The 20,483-nt window shown below is 41.7% G+C and overlaps 1 protein-coding gene and 2 pseudogenes across 1 annotated transcript in view; 2 read left to right on the top strand and 1 right to left on the bottom strand.

The window, feature by feature from the left end:
* Dag1 (dystroglycan 1) overlaps nt 1-6,945 on the bottom strand; it is a 40,773-nt gene extending 33,828 nt beyond the window's left edge. The window contains exon 1 of the mRNA XM_010615562.2: nt 6,804-6,945. The gene's annotated coding sequence lies outside the window, so the exon portion shown is untranslated. The remainder of the gene's footprint in view (nt 1-6,803) is intronic.
* LOC104856301 overlaps nt 1-16,986 on the top strand; it is a 17,549-nt pseudogene extending 563 nt beyond the window's left edge.
* Nucleotides 15,668-16,019, top strand: LOC104856247 (annotated as a pseudogene).
* Nucleotides 16,987-20,483: the final 3,497 nt, after the last annotated feature.

The following is a 20,483-nucleotide window of genomic DNA, read 5'->3' as shown; positions in this document are numbered from 1 at the left end:
CTCTCCCCCCACACACACACCCTTGGGAACATGAGAAAGTGCTCAAGACAGCCCAAGAGCAGGTCTCAGCTGGACTCACCAGTGTCCCCAGTGTCCTAGGGGGAACAAAGAGTTCACTCCCTGTGCCAACACCCAGAGTGGTACACACCACTAAGTCCATGCTCTCAGCTCTGCTCTAGACTCCAATGAACTGCAACTCCATGAAGAGGGACGCTACAACAGCTGAAGTCTCCAGCTCTCTGAACACATGCACAGCAGCATAGCACACAGATGACAGAGATCAGGGACGCCAGCAGCAGTTCCATCCCTCAAATTGAGACATTCTACCCCAGAGGAGCAGAGAAACTTTACAAGGTGTTTGTTTGTTTGTTTGTGACAGGGTCTCACTATGCAGTTCAGGATGACCCTGAACTCACTATGTAGTCCAGGCTGGCCTCAAACTCGGTAATCCTCCTACCTCAGCCTCCTAAGTGATGGGATTATAGTGTGTGAACCACCATGTCCAGCTCTTGTTTTCTTTTCCAGTAATGGTAATCAAACTCAGGCATGCTCTATTCCTAAATGCTACATTCCTGGCCTTTTATGTTTCATTTTTTAAAATACATTTTTCTCCCCCACATCCCCCCATACCAGGGATAGAACTCAGGACCTTGTGCTTGTGAGGCGGGCACAGGGCCACTGAGTTAAATCCCCGGCCCCCTTTTTATTTCATTTAAAAATTTTGTTTATTATGATGCTGGGGACTGAACCCAGACCCTTCACACTGAGCTACATTCCCAGCCAGCCATTCATTTATTCATTTGTTCATTCATTTATTCATTAATACTTTAAGATAAGGTCTCATTAAGTCACCAACTTACCCAGGCTAGGCTAAAATTTGAACAAACAAAAACACTTTGCAATCTTCCTGGTTCAGCTGCCCAGGGTGCTGGAATTATAGGCATGAACCACCATGCACAAATGTTTTATTTTGAGACAAGGCCTCACTAAATTGTCTCAATCTTGTGATTCTCCTGCCTCCAGCCTCCAAAGCAGGTATATTTAGTTTACCACATCAGTCATCAAAGTCACAACTAAAGAAATCAAAACCATTATACAATGACTGGCAAGGACCACAGGCATCTAAGACTGTGACGCAGGAAAGGGTTCTTCTGGCCCTTCCTGTCACCAATACCAACCCTTATCTAAACACAATTTGAAGCATCTCATCTAGTGGGGAAGATGTCTAGGAGGCAATAGGCCCTTTATGACTCCACTCTGCCTAGATAGCCATTCACCCCTGGGAAACAGAAAGTCTTATTCCCCTTGGAATCCTGGAATCCCACCCTCAAGGGAAACAGCTCCACTCAGCCATCCTCTAGGGAGAAGTGAGTGTCAGATGTACCACAGCAGGCCCAGTCAATGCAGCAAGTGTTCTCCAGTTAATAAACACAAGGACACATGCATACACAGCATAAATGCAATTCACAATAGCCTTAATGCTTCCTCATAGGCAAAAAACTCAGGAGTGAATAAAACTTTCAGATATTTTAACCAAAAAGCTCTGAAAGATTGGCTTCTAAATTTTACTTCCAAGAATGAAAGAAGAGTTGTGAGACAACTCATACGTGCAAATGAAAGAAGGCAGAGGGGCCCACCTCTGTCACTCCCACCACTGAGGGAAGCCTCTGCTCTCCCACAGGCATTTACCTAAAAGTAGTACTAACAGCTACCTTTCACCCTAGTGATTAACATATTTAATGAAATTGGGATTTCCCTTTTTTATTTTATTTAGTTAGTTTTGGTACCGGGGATCAAACTCAGGACCTTGTGCTTGCAAAGCAAGGCAGACCTGCTGAGCTAAATCCCTGGCCCTGGATTTTTCTTTTTTAAAAAAGACTAAAATAAAATTCCATGTCCCTGCCAGCCTAGGCTACATAGTGAGTTCAAGGCCAGCCTGTACTACAAAGTGAGACCCTGTCTCAGAAAAAAAAAAAAGGCCAGGATTCAGTTTAGTGGCACTGCACCTACCTTGCAAGTGCAGGGTCCTGAGTTTGAACCCTGGTACCAAAAAAAAAAAAAAATTCATGTCCCTGTTTTAAATAGTTTTAGAAAAAGTAAAAAGCAAGCCAGGCATGGTGGTGAATGCCTGTGATACCAGCACTCAGAAGGCTGAGCTAGGAGGATCACCATAAGTTTTGAGGCCAGCCTAGACTACACAGTGAATTCAAGACCAGCCTGAAGTACACAGAGACTTTGTCTCAAAAAAAGTGAAAAAAAGCAGGCATGGTAGTGCATGTCTGTAATCCCAGTGCTGGGGAGGTTGAAGCAAGAGGACTACCACGAGTTCAAGCCTGCCTGGCTATACAGCAAGACCTTGTCTCCAAAACAAAACAAAAAAAAAGTCAAGAAAGTAAGGTAAAAAGCAAAGATCTTAAAACAACCACTGCATGTTCTGTCTAACAAAAAGGCCTTTTCCAAGACACCCCAAAATTAAAGGTAACATTAACCGATAGTCTTACATTAATATAACAATTCTGAAAGGTTAATCACTTTTTGGGGGGGGCGGTACAAGGGAGTTCAGGTCCTTGCAATTGCAAGGCAGGTGGTGACACCACAGAGCTAAATCCCAGACCCTGGTTAATCCCTTTTTTTTTTTTTTTTGGTACCGAAGATTGAACTCAGGTCCTTGCACTTGAGAGGCAGACGGAACCAATGAGCTAAATCCCTGGCCTCTGGATAAACACTTTTAAATGGCTCAATCTGAAAGCCAACAGGATGTACTGAACACAATGGAAACAATAATATGTAGTCTCTCTTTATTAGGGCTCCATATCCCAAAATGACAGGCAAATTTCTTAGCTTCCACTTAAAAACAGGCCCTTGCATGTCCTGACATTCTATGAGGGAGGTCTTAAGCCAAGTCAGTGGTAAAAATTCAAGGTATTACCCTAAGATTTCTCTTGGTCAGGAGGCAGAGTGAGGTTTCTCTGCCAACGAGTGAATTCCCAGCTGGCCTGCTGGTGATGTGGAACAATCACCATGATGAAAGGCAGCCATCAAGAAGCTAGAGGACAACCAAAGGGTGCCAGGGTTACACACACAGCAAGAGAGTCAAAATTAAAAATATGTGCAAAGAAAACCACCACCTCTGAAACAGTAGCATCATAAAACAGTCCATCAAGTAGAAAAGTACTCTGAACAATTCTCATACTTGGAAAATTCTTGAAAACTCTCACTTATCACAGATACCAAAAGGAAGGATACACAAAGGGCAGTATTTTCTACTGATGGTGGTTTGTTTTTTCCCAACAAAGACCCCAAGGAAGAAAAGATTTAATTAATACCCAGGTACAAATTCATCCAGGTGTAAACATGTCCTGGAGAAATATAAGAAAAGCAAAACCCAGAGCTACTGAACCATGGTTTTAAATCTGAGTAGATTTTTAACATTTTATGTGATAGGACTCATTGAAAATTCCTCTGCACTCCACTGTAGTTAAACATTATTCACTGCTGAATGGTATACTTAAAAATGATTTAAATGGTACATTTTATGGTTTGGGTTTTTTTTAAATCTTTAAAGTTTGAGGCAGGAGTTTGCTCAGTGGCAGGCTCAGCAATGCATGAATCCCTGGGTTCAATCCCAGGAACACACACACACACCCACAACAAATATTTTCAAAATGGTTAAGATGATGTATCTTGTTATGTATATTTATTTAGCCATGAGAAACAGCTCAGAAAACACTACTCAGGAACCAGAAGCATGGCTCAGTAAGAGTACTTTGCCTAGCACGTGCAAGGCCTCAGTTCAATCCTCAGCACTTCAAGAAAAGAGAAGAAAAGAAAGAAAACACTACTCAGAATCACACCAACTAAAACTTCAGAAAAAACACTTCAGGAGGCTTTACGAGCATAGTCCTATGATGACAAGATGCCCAGCATGCAACCTGGGGATGTAGCTCAGAGGCATGTCCGCCTGGCAAGTGCTAGGTCCTGAGTTCAATCCTAGTACCAAAAGTCAAAAAAAAAAAAAAAAAAAAAAAAAAAAAAAAAAAGAAAAGAAAAGATGACTAGGGTGGAAAAGGGTAAATTGAGCCCAAAAACAACAACCAGGCCAAACAGCCTATCTGGCTGCAACAAATGGGAACCAGAGGCAGGGTAAAGTAGTAAAGGAGGTACAAGGGGCACTGGTCAGCCTCAGCAGGATCCAAGTGGGAAGCATGTCCTCACAGTGCTCTGTGGAATCCAAGAATCTAATTAAAACAAGTATAATTATCTAAGACAGCTCAACAATTTATACTTCAGCACATTTACTGACTACCTACCCTGCTGTAGGTGTGAGACTTCATTTGCTATGCAGTCTTTCCAAATTTCATATATTCAATTAAGATTTACACACATTACCAAACCACCAAACACGTGATAATAAACTAAGGACATGTTCTGAATCATGTCTATGGGTGGTGGCCCTCTAAAGGTTATAATGCAGCAAGGTCGGGATTTAGCTCAGTGGTACCACGCCTGCCTCACAAGCACAAGGTCCTGAGTTCAATCCCTGATAGCAAAAAAAAAAGTTATAATGGAGCTGAAATTTTCCTACTGATTACAGCATAACACAACATATTAGTCGCACATTTGTGATAATACTAGAACAAACAAATCTGTGCTGCCACTCATGTAAAAGTACAGCACATACAATTATGTACAGTACGGAATACGGAACAACTATCACTAGTTTACATATTTATGATACTTCATATCATTAGTTCTGATTGCACTCCTTGTAATAATGGAGGAAAAAGTGGTCCGAGGTTGTGGTTCAGTGGTAGAGCAACTAGCATGCACAGGGGTTCAATCCATAGGGGTAGAAAACAAAAGCAGCGGAGGCCAGCAGTAAAACAGACTTTGCAACACTCTGGAAGGCTAAGGAAGGAGGACAGAGAATCAGAGCTCAGACTGGACAACTAAAGATTTAGCAAGTCCCTGTCTCAAAATTAAAAATTAGAAAAAGGCTAGAGATACAGCTCAGTGCAAAGGTATTGGAGGTTAATTCCCAGTACAACAAAGCAAAGCAAAACAAAACAAAAAAACAGCAGCAGCAGCAGCAACAGGAAAAACAGCCTTGGGCAGGTCCTTCGGAAGGCATTCCAGAGGGCATTGCTGCAATCACAGGTAACACTTCCAGGAGTATTACTGCCTATGCAGACAAAGGCTAAGATGTGGGGGTGGACATCATGTAAAGGTACAAGATCGTGGGGCTGGGGATTTAGCTCAATGGTGCCACTGCCTGCTTCGCAAGTGCAAGGTCCCAAGTTTAATTCCCAGTACCAAAAAAAAAACACCCCAAAACAAAAAACAATAAAGGTACAAGATTCTAATGATGAATGTAGTTGTTTTGTATATACCTAAAAGGTACCAATAAACCTAATGGAAAAAAAAATACGTGAGGGTGGAAGACAGTGATACTGATGATCCTGACCTGGCTGAACCTAGGCTAATGTGTGTGTCTTTGATTTTAATAAAAGGTTTAAAATGCAACAAAACATTTAAAAAACATAAAGAAGCTTACATAATGAAGATAATGTATAAAATCATTTTGTACAGTTGTAAAATTATGTTTTAACCTAAATGTTATTAAAAGAGTCAAAAAGATGGCTGGGTGTGGTGGCACATGCCTGTAAATCCCAGCACTTTGGAGGCTGAGGCAGGAGGGTCTCTGTGAGTTCAAGACTAGCCTGGGCTACATAATGAGTTCCAGGTCAGTCTCAACTACACAGTAAGACCCTGTCTCAAAAAAATCAAACAAACAAAAAAAAGGTCAAAAAGATTTTTAAAAATTTTGAAGTTTAAAAAGTAAAAAAGTCACACTAAGATAGTATTGATGTAAAAAAAAATTTCTTATAAATTCGTGTGGCCTAAGTGTATGGTTATTTTTGTTTGTTTGTTTTATCTTGTCTTGGTTTTTTCGCACAGGGATTGAACTTGGGACTTCACGCTTGCAAAGCAGGGAGTGGAACCACTGAGCTAAATCCCCAGCCCAATGTACAGTGTTGTCAAAGCCTAGAGTCATGTATGGTAATATCCCAGGCCTTCAAAATCCACTCACTGCCCTTGAGTTCACTAGCTGACACACAAACAGCAACTGCCAGTCCTACAAGTTTCATTCATATTAAGTGTCCTACTTTTTTTTTTTCTTTTTCAGTACTGGGGAATAAAACTCAGGACCTTAAGCTTGCCAGACAGGCATAACACCATTAAGCTACATCCCCGGGCCAAGTGTCCTACTTTTTAAAAATCTTGAATGTCATATTTTTACTGCAGATTTTGTATGCTTAGTTGGATGTGCACACACAAATACTATTGTGCAAAAATAGCATACAGCATCCAATACACAAGTTGTATAGGTCTACAGCCTAGAAGCAACAGATTTTATCATATAACCTAGGTGTGCAGTAGGCTATACTATCTAGGTTCCATAAGTTCATATGACAAACTAACACATTTTTCAGAAAGCATTCCCACTGTTATGTGGTACGTAATTACACTTTCAATATATTATAAACAGAAATTTTCCAAGTAGGTGCTTACTGGAAACTAAAAGTTGCTATGTGGTTCCCTTAGCTCCCTCTTATTATTCCACCCCTTAGGGCCGGGGATATAGCTCAGTAGTTCTGCCACCTGCCTCGCGAGCTCAAGGACCCAAGTTTGATCCCTGGTACCAAAAAAATAAAATTAAAAGAGAGCCATTATTCCACCCCTTTCCCAACTCAGCACCAAGGTAAAGAGTGAAGCTACACTGTGGGGACAGGATCATTTACCTTTTAGGGTCAAACCTGGATGATGAGAGCTGCCTTGAGATGGAGGGAAAAGTGACATAGTGCTAGGATGTTAGCAGCATTTACATTGTGCTGTCTCCTCTAATAGATGCCTGGCATTCCGCAGGCAGGTATATGGCGATATCTGCAGAATATAGAGAAAAGATTTCCACTAAATTCCCCAAACAATTCACAAGTATAAAGGTAATAATCACTTGATTTACACATTCAAGGTAAAAGGTGAACTTTTTGGAATTACTTCCATTGTACTACAAAAGATTAAAAATAAGTGGCATAGATCTAAACTAATATTCTAATTTGGCTTCAGGGAATTAAGCTTTGAAAAAGTGTACCAGCCGCTGGCCTTCCTGGCCTAACTGACTAATCAGACTCCAAAGAACAGGAGTGAGATGAAATGTCAGCATGGCCTCAGTCACCCCCAGTTCCCTGAAGTACCCTGCCCACACATTATGTGAAGTCCGCAACCTTGCCAGCAGCCCTTTAGTATAGGGCTGGGACCAAGGGTCTTCCAGCCCGTGATGACTGGAAATTCTTGCACATTCACCATGAGGTGCCACTGCATTGTGTTTAAGCAATACTTCAACTTTCAGTGCTTAAGGCCATGACCCACACATTCCTTTCGGCCCCGTTCTTAGAGTTTGACCATCAAGAACATTTCCTTCATGCCAGAAATTACCAGATCAACACAGCTTATTTGTAAAAGGACAAGACAAAACTAGCACACACAGCCTTTGTTCAGAATTCCTAATAGAAGGCAAGGGGATAGAACTCAGGGGTAGAGCATTTGACTGCAGAATTTCCTAACAGAAGTCCTTCCTTTCTCAGAGGGCTCAAACTGACCCTTTCATCTGCTTCAGCCTTGCCACAGCTGAAAATTCTGAATAATAACAAACTGCTCTGATAATATGAGGTATATATTCCCAAAGGTTGACACAAAGCAGCCAAAAAAAAATAATCCTGCAGACTCTCAAAATCCCTTTCTATAAAGGTACTGGTCACTCTATGGTGAGGTATCAAAGCAATGAGCTAGACCAATGCCAGGACATGGATATCTGCCAGGTACGAACTCAGAACCGGGCTTTTTCCTGGAGTGCATCCAAGAGCACAGCTCCCTGTGAACTGGCCAATACACGGCTGCTAGGCCAGGCCTTATCAGCTCCCATGCCGCCAACTTTACCCAGCAGAAGCTACTCATTAGGCTGGAGCACAGATTTAGAGAAGCATTTCCTGTTTAGGCATCACTATACCAATAAACGGACAACACCCAGGTGTTTCCCTCTTGTTCACAGTTCTTGGAGCCCCAGCTGCTGTCTGTGGACAGGCTTTATACCAAAGGTTAGCACGAAGTAACCCTCAAAGGCATCCTCTCCTCCTTCCCACTGTCTGCACCTTCTCTCCACCATCTTTGTCCCCTCAGCACAAAGGGAAAAGTGATTTTCACTCCATAGAAATTACAAAGATTAAAAATTATAAGCAAAAAAAGAATAAGGGAATGATAAATGTAAGGGATCTGTCTTATCAACAGTGTATTATGAAAAAAAAGTGTATTTTTTCTTTTCTTTTTTGGAACTGGGGATTGAACTCGGGACCTTGCACTTGCAAAGCAGGTGGCAGAACCACTGAGCTAAATCCCCGGTCCAAAAGAGTGTATTATGGTAGCTCAAATCTCTCATATCTGGGAGGTTGAGGCAAGAAGAGATAGTAAGTTAAAAGCCAAACTGGGCAAAAATGAGATGTGACTGATAGTGAATGTTTAAGCTTAAGATAGATCGCCATTAATATTCTCTCAAAATACTCTCTTTGCTTCAAGCACACTTATCCCATCATTCTTATGACTTTCTTTCTTTCTTTCTTTTGCAAACAAGGTCTCACTATGTCGTCTAGGCCGACCTTGAACTATATTTAGCTCAGTGGTGCCACTGCCTGCCTGGCAAGTACAAGGACCCAAGTTTGATCCCCGGGACAAAAAAACAACAACAACAAAAAGCAGCAATTAAAAAAACAAAAAACAAGACCTGTCATGTGAAGGTACAGGATCCCAGTAATGAATATAATTGTATTGTATACCTAGATTGTACCAATAAACCCAATAAAAAAAAAAAAACCCAAAACAGAACTCACTATGTAGCCTAACCTGGCCTCAAACATCTGATCCTCCAGCCTCAGCCTCTCAAGTGCTGGGATTACAGGCATGCACCACCATGCCCAGTTTAAAACGTTCATCTTTCACAGCCATTTTGACTTTGGGGGAAGAGCCAGAAGCCACATGGTGCCAGATCTGGTGGAAAGAGTACATCCCATAATGTTTTTACAAGCCTGCCTTTCCATTGGATGGCACTCAGCAGCATTCATAGTTTTGATCACAATTCCTAAGGACATTCACAAAGATGTTCTGTTCAAATGTGAATGGGAGCTGGGCATGGTAGTGCACGCCTGTAATCCTAGCACTCAGGAAGCTGAAACAGGAGGATCGCCATGAGTCTAAGGCCAGCCTGGGCTACCTAATGAGTTCAAGGCTGAATTACATAGTGAAATCTTGTCTCCAAAAAAAAAAAGTGAGTATTTTTGAGGGGAGTTAATAGTAGTATGTTTTTGTTTTTTGGTACCAGGAATTGAACTCAGGACCTCATACTTGCCATGCAGACGCTATGCCACTGAACTTGATTCCTGGCCCAATGTGTCTTTTACTGTAATAAGTTTTTTAATTTAAATATTCATTCACTGTATATTTTCATCACCTCTTGAATTACCAGTCTATAAGCAAAAACAGACCATATGAGATCCCTAGATAAACCAAGTAATGTGAAAATTACATCTGCAAGCTGAAATAGGCCTTCTTTGAATTAGTTGTAGCTTTATCTCACAAGATGGAACCCAACCTCAAAATGCTATACCAGTTCTTAGGGTGTGAAGGGTGGAAACTCTGAGATCAGGAGTGTGCTGGGAAAAGAACTTCCTGCTTCTTAGTGCTTCTGAATGGAGCCTTTCTGCAAGTCTACAATGACTTTTTGAGGTGTCTTTGCAGATTATCATTTTAAAGATCAAGCTTGAATTTTTAAAAAATTCGTCAGATTCTGTTAACTGGTGAATCTACTACATTTTTTAGTTCCTCATACCAAAGAAGTCCTCTAAGCATTTGCTGAACATTAGATCTTGGTTGGTCTAAGGCTAGATAGCAGAGAACTGACAGCTGCTTTCATCTTGGAGAAGAGAAGCCTCTCTTGGCAGCTTGTGGCTCTCTGTCTGTCCCCCTCCAGCTCTGAGGCAGGTCAGGGTAGGCAGTAACAGTAAGATCCCAAAAAGGTCTTAGTGAGGTCTGTGGTGTTTATGGGTATTTTCTTATTCAGAGAAGAAATGTGTGAAGCCCTGCATGCCTTCTTTTTTCAGGTTGGCCTTGAACTCACTATGTAGCCCAGACTGGCCTCAAATTTATGGCTTTCCTTCTGCCTCAGCCTCCTGAGTTCTATACCACAACACCTGGCCTTAAAATTTTAGAACAAAAAAAAATTTTTAGAACAGGGTGGGGATGCAGCTCAGTGTGAAGGCCCAGAGTCCAATATAAAATTTGATCATATGTTCATTTTCACTGAAAAAAAAATCAAAAACTGGACACCCTTGAAACTCCTTTATTCGAGTACAACATGACTGAAGTGAAGCCAGGCCCATAACATTTCTTTGCAGTAATAAGGATGGAACCCAGGTCTCCCAAATTTGAGGCAACTCTTATCACTTGAGCTAAGCCCATAGGCCCTTGATTAAGTAACTGGACTGAAAATCAGATTTATTTTAATTTTTTGGTAAATAAATACATATACCATGCATCCAAATCTTGGTACTTAAGAGACTGAGGTAGGAGGATCATGTGAGAACACAAATACTGTATGAGAACAACATGGATAACATAGCAAGAACCCAACTGAAACAACAAAAAAGAACCCAGGCTGGGAAACAGGACATGATTCAAAATCTTGTACTAGAAAGTCAGAAAATACTCAAACAATGATGAGAATCTTCACAACACAAGTGCCAGGCAAAGTGGTGCATACCTGTACTAATCATCCCAGCTACTGCGGAGGCTGAGGGAGGAGGTTCACAAGTTTAAGCCTAGTCTGGGGCAGTTCAACAACTTAACTGCCTCAAAATAAAAAATAAAAGGGCTGAGAAGGTATTTCAGTGCTCCCCCATAAATGATTTATTAATTATAAAGGTAAAAAACAGCAACTTGAGAGTGGAGAAAACTGTAAAGCACCTCTTCAATGAAAGCTGTCCTCTGGACAGGTCAGTCCTATGCCTAGCCACATGAAGCTAATGAGATGATATTGGAACAGGTGAAGAAATGTGAATATGTACTACAGAGTACATAACAGCATTGTACCACTGTTAACATTCTGATTTTACCTGGGTGTAGAAGCTCAGGCCGGCAATACCAGCACTCTGGTAGGCTAAAGCAGGATCAGATTCTAGCATGACCTAAGCAATTTAGTGACTGAGCTGGGGATATAGCTCAGTGTAAAAGGCCCTGGGTTCAATTCCCAGTATCATAAAAAAGAAAGGATTGGGGGGAGAGGGAGAGAAAGAGAGAAAGAAAGGGAGAGGAGAGGGAGAGAGAAAAGGAAGGGAGGGACGGAGGGAGGGAAAGCTGGGTATGGTGGCACATGCCTATAACCCCAGCAACTCACAAGGCTGAGGCAGGAGGATTGTCGCCAGTTTGAGGAAAGCTTGGGGTACATAGAGACCCTGTCTCACTAAATAAAGGGAGAGAGAGGAAAGGGAGGAACGCTGATTTTGACAGCTACACACAACATAACCCCTGCTCCATCACTCACCTCACACCCCTGCACTTGTCCTCTAGTGTTCCAGACTACAGGAATGAAGCCCCCAATTCCAAACAAATATTCTCATCAGGTCCCTAAACCCCAAGGTTAAAGAAGCAAGGTCAGTTTTTAAGCTTTTTCCTCTGGAAACACTACAAATACAAAATACACCTAAAAAAGGATTTTGTTTGTTTTAACTGACTTGAGTTATAATGGAAGAAAATGTCACACTGGAGGCTGAAATTACTATGTTAAGCTATATTTGCTTTAAATTAAAAATAGTTGCATCTTCTCTTCCCAGGAGCTTCTCTCCCGGAGAAAAAGCAGACGAGACCATCAGAGTTTCAAGGCCCTCAAGCTACAGGATGCTGGGGGTAGCTCAGGCAGTGCCTGCCACTATCAGATCCAAATTAGTTGGCTCACAATAATGCTATCCTGCTGCCTAGCTCCCCTTTGGACTTAATGCAATAATAGTAATTCACACTGCCAGTGTGTGGCACATGCCTCTAATCCCAACACACTAATCTTGGGCTCTGTTTTGGTTGAGTTGGGGGTCTTGCTATGTTAGCCATGTTGTTCCCATACACAAGTTTGAGACCAGCATGCATACTTAGAGAGACCTTGTCTTATAACTTTAGAATTTTTTTTATTATTGTGTCTCTTCATACTAGCCCACTCTACGCTGTGTGTGTGTGTGTGTGTGTGTGTGTGTGTGTGTGTGTGTGTGTGTGTGTGTGTGTGTGTGTGTGTGTGTGTGTGTCCCAAGGTTCTGCCCAAGTGCCACCCTCCTCAACACCTCCACCAGGGATGGAACTCAGGGCCTCACGCTTGGCAGGCAGGTGTGGCACCACTGAACTACATCCCATTTTTGCTACTGGAGATCGAACTCGGGACCAGCACCACTGAGCTAAATCCCTGGCCCTGCTGTATATTTTTTTATTTTTCTCCTTTTTCTTACTTTTATTTGGCCAAAACTCACTCGCAGAGCCTTTTTTTTTTTTTCCTGCCTTTAATGAATGTGAAACTTTGCCACTGTTTAAAAAAAAATTATTTTTAATGTTTTTAAAGCCAGGCATGGATGATGCACATCTATAATCCCAGCACTCAAGAAGCTGAGGCAGGAGGATTGCCACAAGTTAGAGGCCAGCCTGAAATATATATATCAAGACCCTGTCTCACATAAAACAAATCAAAAGCAAAAGAAGCAAAAACTTTTAAAAGTTTTTAAAAAATCCATGATGTAGCTCAGTGTGAAAGTCCTGCATTCTACCCCCACTACCAGGGAGGGTTAGAATGTAATGCAGACAAAAGTAAAACAAATTCCAATAAGGTAGGGTGCAAGTGAAAAGTGGCACTTGAGTGAGCAGGCTGGATTTACTCAGTAGTTCCACAAATGATTTTTTTTAATTAATAAATTTTCTTATTTTATCCCATTTCCCCCCTCAAGCCCCCTTCCTTCCCCATGTACGAAATCTTTGTTTCCATTTTTCCTTTTTTTCACTTTTTCTCTTGTCCCTTCCTCCCTCCCTCCTCCCTTATTCCCTTTCCCATCTGAATACTTTCTTCCCATTTCCCAACATCCATTATACATTTCAATCCTTATTTCTTTCCACTTTTAGTTTCTCACACCAGAGAAACAATACAGTATGTCCAATTTATTTTATTTAAAGAGTGTGGTCACAAGGTCCATTCATTTAGCTATAAATATCTGAAGCTCATCCTTCTTTATGGCAGAGTAGTACTCAACTAGGTTAAAAAAACACATGGTAGTGCATGCCTGTAATCCCAGCACTTGGGAGGCTGAGGCAGGAGGATCGCTGTGAGTTCAAGACGAGCCTGGGCTACATAGTTGAGTTCCAGGTCAGTCTCAACTACATAGTGAGACCCTGTCTCAAAAAACCAAAAAACAAAAATACATCTTCTTTACCCACTCATCAGGTGATGGTCATTTGGGCTATTTCCAAGATTTAGCTATTATAAACTGTGCTGCTATAAATATATGTGTGCATATATTGCTGTGGTATGATGCTTTTAATTCTTTCAGGAAGATACCAAGAAGAGGTATAGTTGGGTCAAATGCAACCTCTAGTTTTAGTTTTTTGAGAAATCTCCACACTAATTTCCACAGTGGTTGCACCAGTCTACACTCACACCAGCAGTGAAGGGTTCCTTTCTCCCCACAGCCCCTGAAGCACACAAATGATATACTAAACACATAAACAAGTTTCTATCTCTTTTTTCTTTGTAGTACCTAGGGATTGAACCTAAGGCCTTCAAACTACACTACATTCCCAGCTCTTTTTATTTTTGAGTGAAGGTCTTGCTATATTGCTAACTTATCCAAGCTGGGTTCCTACTTGGTGATCCTCCTGTCTCAGTCTCCCAAAGTACCAGCATTATAGACATCTATCATCATGCCCCTGCTCATTTTATTTCATTCATCCAGGAGGGTCATCACAAATTTGAGGCCAGCCTAGGCTATATAATGAATTTAAGGCCAGGCTGAACTACATAGCAAAACCCTGTCAAAAAAAAAAAAAAAAAGATAAGTTGGTATGACATACTTCATCCCAGTCTTTTTTTTTTTTTTTTCTTTCTCCATTCAGGCTAGAGATTGAACCCAGAGCCTCACCACTGAGGCTCCAGCCTATACCCCTAGCCCTGTTCCTTTTTCAAACAAGAGAATTAGGAGACCCCTGCTGTGTGTAGCAGACTCAAGTGTCAAGCATCCTATAAGCTCTGCTCTCTAGAATACCTTCGCACAAGCATTCTTCCATCTTCTGAGAACAGATTCGAAGATAAATCCCTGAAGATGCAATTGCTGGGTCAAAGGATATGCACACTAGATTTAACAAATACTGGCAAGATTCCTTTCTATTTATAAGATCTAAAGATATGAGTAAGAAAAAAAATAAATAAAGATATGAGTAAGTTTCCCCTTACTTCATTCATATTTACTGTGAAACTCTTATAAAAAACAAAACATACAAGAAGAGGGAAAAGCCGGGCGTGGTAGCGCACACCTGTAATTCCAGCACTCGGGAGGCTGAGGCAGGAGGATCACTGTGAGTTTGAGAACAGCCTGGGCTACACAGTGAGTTTCAGGTCAGACTCAACTACATAGTGAGACCCTGTCTCAAAAAAACAAAAACAAACAAACAAAAAAAGAGGAGGGAAGATAAAGCCCAAGGCAGCGGCAAATGGCAGCAGGGTTAAGAGGCTAGGAGAGCGAGGTAGAGCCTGTGGGAACCAGAACTTGGCCTTCCTTACCCCTGCCCTCTGTTGTCTCCTCCTCAGCAGGAGCCCTTGTGAAACACCCAGCCCAGAGACCCCAGTGCAGTGGCTGCATTTGAAGGTTGACCTAAAAGAAGAAAGTGTTGCTGAAGGTTATTATCATCCTGTAAGATTCAGGAGTCAGAAAGACATCACTCATGAACTAGTATGTGAATAAGTTCATTAACCAGTACAAAGCCATAATAGGAGACTTACTGACCAAGGAGGTGAGGGTGGATGACAGATTAGTCACCGAGCAGACCTGGAACATGGCTAATCAGGGAAGGTTCCAGTTCCTCAGTAGGGCCTTCTACTATGGTACACATTGCTATGTGCTGGTGTTTGACACGACAGACCCCAACACATTCAAGACCCCAGACAGCTAGAGAGATGAGTTCCTTATCCAGGCTAGTCCTTGGGACCCGGAAAACTTCCCCTTCATCATGGTAGGGAACAAGATCAACCTAGAAAACAGACAGCAGCCATGAAGAGAAAACAGATCTGGTACTACAGCAAAAACAACATCCCTTTTTTTGTTTGTTTGTTTTTGTTTTTTGAAACAGAGTTACGCTCTGTAATTTCGGCTGGCCTTGAACTCATTATGTAGCCCAGGCTGGTCTTGAACTCATGGCAATCTTCCTGCCTTATCCTCCAGAGTGTTGAATTACAGGCAGGTGCAACATGGCCAACAACACTCCCTACTCTAAGACCAGTACTGGGTTTTAGGTCGCTCACTTAGCCCTGTGAGTTGCAGCAGCCATGGCCAGCCAGTCACAGGGAATCCAGCAGCTGCAGCAGGCCGAGAAGTGGGCCTCGGAGGTGTCTGAGGCCCACAAGCAAAAGAGCCGGAGGCTGAAGCAGGCCAAAGAAGCTCAGGCTGAGATTGAACAGTACTGCCTGCAGAGGGAGAAAGAGTTCAAGGCCAAAGAAGCTGCAGCCTTAGGATTCCATGGCAGCTGCAACAGTGAAGTGGAAAAGGAGACCCAGGAGAAGATGGCCATCCTCCAGACCTACTTCCGGCAGAACAGGGGAAGAAGTCCTGAATAACCTCTTGGCCTTTGTCTGTGACATCCAGCCAGAAATCCATGAAAACTACCATATCAATGGATAGAAAAAAGAAGTGCCTGTTCTATGAATTAGCATTGTAGATGCGCTCATGGAATATGAAGCTTTAGCAAAGTCGATTTCTGTTCTTATAAAATGCATTAAATTATTTCTTATGTTGTATAATAGTTCCCTTCAGTTTTTGGAGAGTAGCATATCTAGCTTCTTTGGACAAACTTAGTGCTTTCTCCAAAGATTTTGGCTTTTTACCTCATATTTCTTAGAAATTTAATGAGTGTATGTTGTCTCTTTTCCTATACCTTTTAGCTCAAGCAACATGAATACCAGTGTTAACTTTTTTAACCTTAGATTTAGTAAGAAAAAAACCAAACAATTATTTAAAGAAAGGAAGGGATTAAATAACTTTTTCCCTTATACTTTCTTGCAGATCAGGGGGTTTTATCTATGAAAAAATATTAAACAGTCATTTGTAACGTATGTTGTGGTAGCCAGCCTTAAAGTAGTATATTTTGAGTAAGGATTAGAAGAGTGAGTACTAGTATACTTGCTTGGGCTGTGATTAGTTTATCTTAACCAAAATTACTATATGAGCCAGGTGTGGTGGTACACACCTGTAATCCCAGCACTCAGGAGGCTGAGGCAGAGAGGATCAGGAGTTAGAGGTCAGCCTGGGTTACATAGTGAGACCTTGTTTCAAATCAAAACAAAACAAAAAAAATTTACCAGATGATAGGACTCAAGAACTTGTTACTTACTATTTGGTGTATCAGTAATCATTTACAAATAAAAGTAAAGACTTTGTCATGCAAAGAAAATAGACCAGTACCAAGAAGACCATCAATGTGGAGTAAGCATTCCAGATGATTACACAGAACTTGCTTAAGCAAGAAACTGGGGTAATGTATAATGAATTCCCTGAACCCATCAAACTGGATAAGATCAATCAGGCCAAATCCTCAGCTGAGAGCTGCAGCTGCTGGTGGAAGAAGGCCTGGGGGGGGGTGCACAAGTAGAGTCCTTCAGAACCTAGAACACTTAGGCCTTCAAACACAGCCCCCTACTTTTGATTCAACAGACATGACCTCTCACAGCCAGCTGCAAAAAGGAACCCTGACCCTGCCCTGCCCTACACATAAAATGCTCCTCGATGGACCCCAGCTTTCTACCCTCCACAAACCCCATCCTGGAAGCAGGACAAACCATTCTGGTGTAGAGTTGGCATGGAAATCAAAGGCTTGTTATCCACTGCAGAGAATTTACTGCTTTATAGTTTATCTGTACCTAATTAGTCACCTAATTTTTTTAACAGTCTTATGGTCTTTTTACTCACTCTGTCCCCACTCCCTGAAGGGCCCTTGGGAGGGCTTTTGTCCCTACTTGTGCCAGGCTTGCACCCAGCCTGACTGGGCTGAGTTGTTGTTTGCTTGTTTGTTGGTACTAAGAATTGAACTCAGGACCTTGCACTGAGCTACATCTCTGGCTCCAGGCTGAGTTTTTTATGTATCTGTTAATGCTTGTTACTTTTAACTAATCAGATCTTTTTACAGAATCCATTTATTATGTAATGCTTCTTAGAAAAGAATCTTATAGTACATGTTAATATATGCAACCAATTAAAATGCATAAATTAGTTTAAGAAAAAGAAGAGGGAAGGTATGGGGTGTTGAAACAGCAAGAGATAAAGTTTGCCCTTTTTTTTAACAGAGGCAAAGTTTCGCATTTATCAAATGGAGGAAAAAGCAGGCTCTGCAGAGCAAGTTTAGACCAAGTAAAAGTAGAAAAAAAAAAAAGGAGAAAAAAATACACTCTATGGTGTAGGGTGGGCTACTATGAAGATATGCAATAGTCAAGTTTGAACTTCTTGAGCTATCTGATCAGCAGCATGGTGGGCAGTGAGTGACATAATCAGTATGGGAATTATGATATGTAATAGCCGGCATTAGGACACAGGAGTGGACTTCTAGATGACCAATGAACTGAAGTATGGCACTGTTTTTCTAATCAAAACCAACTAGCTCAGCTGGGGTTGGAGTCACACATCTATAATCCCAGCACTCAGGAGGCTGAGGCTGGAGGACTGCCATGAATTCAAGGTCAGCCTGGATTACACAGCAAGACCCTGTCTCAAAAATGACTAACTCAGAGAAAAATTATTATTAAGAATGTAAGTGGTATTGCAAGCTCAAGTTCCCGAGTTCACTCCCCAGTACCAAAAAAAAAAAAAAGAATATGATAGCTGGGCATGATGACACATGCCTGTAATCCCAGTATTCAGGAAACAGGCAGGAAGAGTGCTGTGAGTTTGAGGCCAGTCTAGGCTATATTGTGAGTTCAAGTCTATATAGCAAGACCTTGTCTCAAAACAAAACCAAATACCCAATACCAAATACCAAAATAAAAAAGAATGTGGGGCCAGGGACTTAGCTCAGGGGCAGCACACCAGCCTCACAAGCTCAAGGTCCTGAGTTTGATCCCCAGTACTGGAAACAACACAACAAAATCAAAAAGGATGTAGGGGATAACGATTCCAAATAATAAAGTATCTGTGCTGCTCTCTGCTCCTACTGTTGCTTGCCTAAACTGTGTCCTCCAAGCCAGCTATTAGGACCAAGACACTGCCTAGACCCAACTCAAGAGTAGCACCAGGCTCCAGGCAGCAGAAACAGAGATGAAAATGCTGAGCATAGGATGAGGGAGAGACCAAATATTAGAGTATTCTAAGATTCTGAGATTGAACCCAGGGCCTTCAGAGTGCACTATAATCTCAGCTCTTTTTTATTTCTGAAATGGTGTTTGATTAACATACACAAAACCCTGAGTTCAATCTCCAATATCACCAAAAAAATAAAAAGGACTCATTAACCTCTAAATTATTGTGATTACATTCAAACTTGCAATCCTCCTGCCTGAGCCTCCCAGAGTACTGGGATTACAGGCATGCAGCAGTAGGCCCACATTACTGCTCTTCATACTGTAGTTTCACTGTTCTGAGCAACATTACTATATCATTTCCTAATCAATCTTCCCTTGTTACTTATTTTCTGCCAATGGGCAGGATCTGGAAGGAATGCTCTAGCCCTGCTATGCTGAAGGTCATGCCCTGTTCTCTAGGAAAGAACCATCTTCTCTGGCCTAACCAGTCCTCTGGGACCACCAATCAGTCCAACTCCACCAACCGAGTCCAACTCCTCTTCCACTGCTCATCTTTCTCTGATTTGCCCAACGTAAACACATGAACAATTAACCCAATACAAACTGGTGCCCACAACAGTCATTCCCACCACCAGAGCACTAAAATATACCATGCTGTGAATTTATGATTTATACACTTCACTAAATGTAAATTATGTTTTGATTTTAAAAAATAGTGACAACAATACAAACACTACTAAGTTACTAGGATATCTCAAGCAGTGAACCTCCTGTAAGGATAGTTTTCAAAGCCTGAAAAAAGAGAAAACTTAGCCTCTAGCCTAGGATAATTTTCAATTTTTTTGTTTTGTTTTCTGAGACAGTATTTTACTATGTAGTAAGGTGGCCTCAAACTCTCAGTGATCCTCCTGCCTCAGCCTTCCAAGTGCTGGGATTACAGGAGTGAGCCACCACCCTGGGGCACAACTGTGACACTTTTGTTTGGGGCTGCTGCCTACTAGCTACCCACTGATAACCTGATATGAGAACAGTCTTCCTCTGATGACCTCTGCTGCTGAACAACACCAGAGCAACCCACACAGAAAATATGGTTGGCAACCATGTTGTCAGGTAGTTCTAAAATTGCACTGTAAATCTTTCATGGGGGCGCACCCTCATCTACAGGTGGCCTGATATCTACTCTCCCAGGCAGCTCCTGAGCTGTGGCTAGTAGCCTCTCTATCCCTTTCTCCAGCACAGCCCATGTCTCTGAGTCTGCAATTATTGACATTCTCCACCCTAAAGGAGGACTCTAAGAGAGCTTGTTTAAAAAACAAGGAATGAAACCTAGTTTAAGGGCAGAGAAGTGTAGTTCAGTGGTAGAATGTGTGCTTAACATACACAAGGTCCTGAGTTCCATTTCTAAGAACACACACACACACACACACACACACACACACACACACACAAAATTCTACTACCTTAAGTCTAAAAGACCATGGTGATATATAGGACACAAAAATATGAATTTACTTGGTTTCGGTTATTAAATTATGCCAAACAAAATGGTCCATGCCTGTAGACCCAGCTATTTGAAAGACTGAGGCAGGAGGATCATAACTTCAAGGTCAATCCTGGCAACTTAGTGAGGCCCTGTTTCAAAAGAAAAAATAAATTGGAAATGGTGCATATGTCTGTAATCTCAGCACACTTGGAAGGCTAAAATAGGAGTACTGCCATGAGTTTGAAGCCAGCCTGGGCTATACATATACAGTAAGTTCAAGGCCAGTCTGAACTGCATCACAAGACCCTGTCTGAAGGAGTCAGGGACGGGGGCTGGAAACAACATGATACTGGCAAAAAAAAAAAAAAAAAAAAA

Source organism: Fukomys damarensis, unplaced genomic scaffold (genome assembly GCF_012274545.1).
Source record: "Fukomys damarensis isolate Sample0158 unplaced genomic scaffold, DMR_v1.0_HiC HiC_scaffold_37, whole genome shotgun sequence".
Classification (NCBI taxonomy): domain Eukaryota; kingdom Metazoa; phylum Chordata; class Mammalia; order Rodentia; family Bathyergidae; genus Fukomys; species Fukomys damarensis.
The sequence above is the reverse complement of the archived record's forward strand: the minus strand, read 5'-3'. Positions and strand labels throughout refer to the sequence as shown.